Genomic DNA, 6,765 nt, shown 5'->3' with positions numbered 1-6,765 from the left:
CCTATACTTTATAAATAATATTTATATTTTAGTTTTTACTATTGATAAAATTATATGATTTTATTTTTATTAATGGAGTCAATTATTTTTATTGTTTTTTTCTAACATTGTATCCCTGATAGAAAATAACCAGCATATAGTATATAATCTTTTAAATGTATTGCTTGAGTCTCTTTGCTAATAATTTATTCAGAATATCAATCCATACTTTGTATTATTCTTCCCTTGTTTGGATATGATAACATGTTTGTCTTGCAGAGGGAATTTGGTCATATTCTATTTTTTTGATAATATTGTCCTTCATTTTCATAGAAGACCACAACATCAGGGAGATGATGCCATGACAAGCATATGAACTGGATTTGAGTGGGGGGTGGTGCTGTGCTAAATCACTAATCTCGCTTTCTCTTCCAGAGTCATCTGGGTCCAGTGTCCAAATATGAATCAGGATGACAGGAGATGGTCCTGGATGCAAGGCAGTCATGGTTAAATGACTTGCCCAAGGACACACTTCTCATTTAGTATAAATTCTTCATTTTCATTTTTTTTATAGTGGCAAATCCTGTCTCTTTTCTCAAATAAGCTAGTGACATCTATTTTATAATTTAAAAAATAGCTCTAAAGTTTTTAAAATTAATTAATGGTTCTTTTTTATTTACTAGATTTTCTAAACATTTTTATTTTCATTTCAATCCATTAATCTGTTTTTTAAAAATGAATAACATAAGTTTTTAGAGACATAAAGGTGTGCTTTTTTCTATATCATACAACTTTTAATATTTCTGTAATTTTCTTTGATTAAATTCTAGACTATTTCTATGATTTGTTCTTTGTCCAATCTGTTTTATTGCCTTTGTGAGATTTTTGTATTCTAGTATGTGATCAATTTTTGTGAAGATGTCATATGGTGCTAAGAAATAGTTAAAAGCAAGTATATGTATAAATGTGTTTGTCATTACTTTTTTACTATTCCTATTCAGTAATGATCAAAGATTGTAATTGTTGAGGTTTGAAAAGTGTATTGATGTTTCCAACTGCTAACCAATTTTATTGTCAGTGTTTCCCTCATAATTCATTTAATTTTTCCTTTGTATAGGTAGATGCTATGCCATTTTGTGCCTCCATATTGTCTTGAGATTAATTGTTATTCTTGGTATCATTTATGATTATGCCTTTACTCTATTTATTTTTTTTATTTTTGCAAGGCAGTGGGGTTAAGTGACTTGCCCAAGTTTACACAGCTAGTTAATTAAGTGTTTGAGACCAAATTTGAACTCAGGTCCTCCTGACTCCAGGGCCAGTGCTCTATCCACTGTACCACCTAGCTGCCCTGAATTTAATTTCTTTTAATCAAGTCTGTTTTTGCTATGACCTTACCTGAAATCACAATGCTACCCCTACTTTTTTTAGTTCAACTGAAACATAATGACTTTCACTTTTAACTCTTCATTTTAACTCTATGTGAATCTTTATATTTCTAGTGTTTCTTATACATGACATATTGTTACCTTGTTTCTTCTAATTCATTTTGTTATTCCTCTTCTTTGTTATGAATGACTTTATCCCATTAACATTCATAGTTATGATCATTTATTAGATATTTCCCTTCATTCTATTTTCTTATACTTTTTCCCTCTCTTTGTTTTTTTGTCCTGCTTCTTTACAAAGAAGATGATAGTGAGAGGAGAGAGGAATATGCTTAGCAGCTGTTCTCTGTGCTTGATTAATCTGTTTCTGCTTCCCTAGACCCCTTCCTCCTCCTAGCACCCAGATCCTAATCGCTGATTCTTACCCTTTATTTATTTACTTTTAAATCCCTCTTTATGACCTGCTCTTTGAGGCTATAGTTTGTTTTACTTATGACTAAATCTTCCTTCCTATTTCCCCCTTTCTTGCTTTCCCATTACTTCATTTTTTCCATTTGAGTTCATTGCATCTCTATATCAAACTCTGTGTGGGTCTGTATGCACATGCATGGTCTACCCTTTTTTAATTTATTTAGAAGAAGATGAGGTTCAAATGATACCTATTCCTCCTGCTTCCGCTTGATCATTCTGATTATATAATAGCCAGTTCTATTCTCTCTCCTAAACTGTCCTATACTGTTTATTGAACATCTCAATCTAAAACACAATTCATTATTTCTCCTCCCTTAACCTGCTTTTACTCTCAATTTCTTGTTTCTAGTAGTTGCTTCAGGAGCACATATATTAAAACTTAAATGATGCAGAGAACAGCAAACCCCCTAAATAAGAAAGAAATTACATACATGCATGAAGTATTCCATATTTTTATTACATGATCATAGAAGAAATTACTTGTCAAATATATCGATGGGGAGGAATTTATGTCCAAATAAGAAATAGGTTCCCAGGAGCAATACTTTGATTACATAAAAATAAAAAAAAGTTTTGGAACAAAAAATATCAGCTAAAATTAGAAGAGAATCGGGAAATTGGTGGGGGGGGAATCTTTGCAACAAGCTTCTCTGATTGAGATCTCATTTTCCTCCCCACATATATATTAATGTATATATCTATATCTATAGATATATAGATATAGATAGATAGAAAGACAAATATATCCATACATATGAAAATGAATCAAATTGATAAGAATAAGAGCCATTTCCTGGTTGATAAATAGTCAAAGATATATGCAGTTTTCAGAAGAAAAAAACCTAAGCTTTACAAATAGCCATACAAAGTGATCTAAATCACTAATAATGAGAGAAATTCAAATTAAAACAACTCTGATGCATCACCTCACAGTCATCAAATTGACTAAGTTGATAGGAAAATAATATGCTGGAGGCATTTTGGGAAAACAAATACTTTAATGCATTATTGCTGGAGGTATGAAGTAATCCAACCATTCTGGAAAGTATTTTGTAGTACTGCCAAAAAAAAAAAAACCCCATTAAACTGTGCATACCCTTTGACTCAACTATACTATTATTCACTCTCTTCCCCAAAGAGAACAAAGAAAGAAATGTACCCATATGTACAGAAATAATTATAGCAGTTAATTTTGTGGCAGAAAAAATTTGAGGTTGAAGAAATGCCTATCAATTGTGGAATGACTGAATAATTTGTGCTATATAAATGTAATGAAAAACTATTGTATTGTAAGAAATGAAAAAGGTAATGATTTCAGAGAAACCTAAGAAGACTTGTATGAATAGTACCTGGACAACATTTACAAATTAGAATATGATAAAGAAAACTTTGAAGGAATTAGGGATACTGATCATTGTAATGAATGACCATATATACAGAGGCTAAATCCTGAAACATACTTCCCACCTTTTGATAAAGAAATGAAGGACCTAGAGAGAATGAGACATGTATTTTTTTGAGAAATCAACAGTTCTGGTTTGTTTTGCTTTTACTATGCATGTTTGTTATAGGAATTTTGTTTCTCTTTTTTAGCTGATGGTGGATGGAGAGTTTGGGGGAAAATGAGAAGGAAGTTTTTTGCAGGTTGAAAAAACTAAAAATAATTTTAAAATGAATATAAGATCCTTCTGTCATTATTGTTGATTTCAAAAGAGAATTTGACTTCATAGAATATAACTAGCCCCTCTTCAAATTAAATATTTACTACAAATATGTTAAAATCTTAAAAGATTTTATGAAAGATGTATTCATGGAAATAATTTAGTTCAATGATCTGTTGATTATTAATATGTAAGGAAATATATGATTATCTTTCTGGGTTTCATTTTCGAATCTGTAAAATAAGGGTCGTAGATATAAGATGAGCTCTGAGGTCCCTTTCTGCTCTAAATGTCATCATCTTATTGTCCCATGGACTATAAAATTTTCTAGTTTCATGGAGGATATACTACTCAAATTCTCTATACCAAAAGCATTCTGGATCAACAGTGAAATGTTCTACAAATGCTTCTCTTAGCAAGTAATATTATGCTAACTTCATTGAACTCCCAAAATACAACAAGGTTTCCCCAATAAAATCCATCTGGAAGAAATTAGAATTTGATATATACATATATATATATATATATACAAGAAAATATAAAATTATGCATGTTACTCAGATTATAATGGATGAATTAGTCCATGTGTGTATATCAAATAAGAAAAGAATTATAAAGCATTTAGTTTTATAAATGCCTGGCATTAGGAACTTAATAAATGCTTGTTCCCTTCCCCCTATTTGTTATCATGTATATGGTCATGGATAATATTCTTTATTCATTGTTTTTTTCCAACATAAATACACTAACATATATGTCCATATATAAATATATACATACATAAACATATATGAAAATATCTTATACAAATGCTGAAGATAGCATCCTATATGCAGAATTGAACAAAGAAGATGAACAAAAAGGGTGAATCACTTTTAGTAAATTTTGTGGATTTTTAATTATCTCCTGTTGCTTGTTAACACAAAAACCCATCTCTATCTGCATAAACTATGTCCAAAAAAAAATCACAGAGAACTTTTATATAAGAACTAAAATTACAGATGATTGATTCCAAGATAATGGAAAGATGCACGATAGATGTTCTGTGAGCATATTACTACAAATGTTAATTTGTATTTGAAAGTAGAGTAGAAGACATGAGCAAGAACATATACATTGAGTTGGTCATGCAGAGAAAGTGAAGGATCTTGCTAAACAGTTGAGTACTTTGCTAATATCCTTAAAATGTGATTAGAATTGGAAGAAGATTTCAAGTACATTTGGTGGATCCTAAGTGAAGGACTTATTGAAAGGCAATGATTGGAGCTAACTTCATTATCCATCAAGAACTCTTCTTAGTTTTGACTCCAGGAATATCATGCTTCCCCCCAGGATAAATTCAGTGCCTGAAATCTAATCATCTTGGATATCAATTTGGCTCTAATAATCAATAGCCCCTCAGTTGCTTCTCCCCTCTGATTGGAGAGCAATGAACTCCTCCCAGAGTCTTTCTTTAAAGAGGGCTCAGATTTTTTTCAGATAATGACATTTACTATCATCTTTCATATTAGTTTCATTGTGCCATGTCAGTCAGGTATTCTCTGACATGTCACTCTCTTTGTCACTCCCTTATGTATATTGTCTTCCTCTATTAGATTGTAAGATCCTGAAAGGACTGTCTTTCTTTTCCTTATATGTATCCTCATCACTTAGAATAGTAAGTGCTTAATCAGGATTTATTAACTATTGACTGTGAGTTCAAAGAATGCCTTGACAATAGATCCTTTTGTTGTTGTTTGTGTTTTTGTTTTATATGTTGTAGGCTATTTGACAAATCTTAGACTTTCTTTGCATACATGGCTGAGGAAACATTCTGACCATTTACTCAAACCAGTCAGCTCAGTCTTTGTACACAGCACCTTCATCAGAATTCACAATGCTTTTGTTTCTTTGCCAATCTGGTCACCCTGGAGATGGCCCACATTTGATAGTTGGACTATAAGTGATGGTCAGAATGTTCTGCCCCTGATGTGTTGTAGGCGCTGACTGAAAAAGAAGCCAAGACACAAATAGTAACAAAAAATCTGTTCTCTAAAAGAACAGATGGAGCCATGAATTAAAGAATAGGCTTTATGTGTGCCCAGTATAGAAAGTGCTATTGATCATGAATTGATTTCTGCATTTACATTTACATTGAAGATATATATATATATATATATATATATATATATACTTTCATATTCAAAGATAAGAATCCTACATTGATCACTTTCAATGATCAAATCACAATTGTCATTGATAAGAATATTAACATTATTCCATATGGCACATATTTATTAAACCACTACCTCTTCCTCAATTTTTTATTCCTTTGTCTGGGTACTGTCAGAATCAGAGTCCTTTTTCGATCATTGAGTTATGATGTCCAGAGGCATAATCAAGAAAATTCCAAGTTTAAGAATTCTAATTCTAGTTGTTGAGCTTTTCAGCCCATTGAATTCCAGTGCCCTCTGTGAGTGTTCCTAAAATCATTTTTATTATCCTTTTTAAGCACCCACATGACAGATTGGGTGCCTTCTGTTCTGATGCCCAAGTTTGAAAATTAGTCTCTCTATATCGATTATGTAATGGTTACTGTTTTTCTATAGCTAACTTTTAATTTAGTTCCCAATGTTAAAACTGAGTTTCTTTTGTGAGTTAAGAATCAAGTTGTTGAGAGGAAAGTGGACTCTTGCTGAGCAATGTGGGAAGTACTGGGAAGACCTGCAGTGTGTTATGACTTGGTGTAACCACTAAACACTAATACAATTTTAACAATAACTCTCATTTGAGTCCTGCATTCCCTTTTAAATAGAACTGAGAGGTTTGAATATTTCCTTCTTCATACATCATTTGGGCTGGTTGTTTCATTTTTTTGAAATATTTACGTTTCAGGTATATTCAAATCCTTCACAATTGGTATTTGAGAATGATGATAAGAATTTAATTTAGTTAAATGTAGCCCATTTTCTCACTTGTGGCCTGAATATTTGAACATCTTAGCTTGAATATGAGAACTTAAAATTGAGGGAAATGTTCTAGATGTATAGTGCATAAAATGTAAGCTCCTTTCAATACTCTAGTTAATAGATGTGAACAATGGGTTTACACCTGCCGTGTGTGAGTAGGAAAAGTAGCTTTGGCAAGTCTGCGGGAACTAGATCACTGAAGGTCTTGAAGGTCAGGAATGGAATTTTAAATCCACTCCACTGCTTCACAAGGAACAAGCATAAAGAATAAAGTCAGTGCAGTATGCTCTGAGGCTAAGGAGCAAGCTAACAGACTGA

At 31.9% G+C, this 6,765-nt stretch overlaps 1 non-coding gene across 1 annotated transcript; it reads left to right on the top strand.

Annotated features, from left to right (window-relative positions):
• The first annotated feature begins 2,190 nt into the window (after positions 1-2,190).
• Positions 2,191-2,293, top strand: LOC141503792 (U6 spliceosomal RNA). The gene has a single exon (XR_012473098.1). It is a non-coding gene; the product is annotated as a U6 spliceosomal RNA (small nuclear RNA).
• Positions 2,294-6,765: the final 4,472 nt, after the last annotated feature.

Source organism: Macrotis lagotis, chromosome X, assembly GCF_037893015.1.
Source record: "Macrotis lagotis isolate mMagLag1 chromosome X, bilby.v1.9.chrom.fasta, whole genome shotgun sequence".
Classification (NCBI taxonomy): Eukaryota; Metazoa; Chordata; class Mammalia; order Peramelemorphia; family Peramelidae; genus Macrotis; species Macrotis lagotis.
This window is presented reverse-complemented; position numbering and strand designations above follow the sequence as displayed.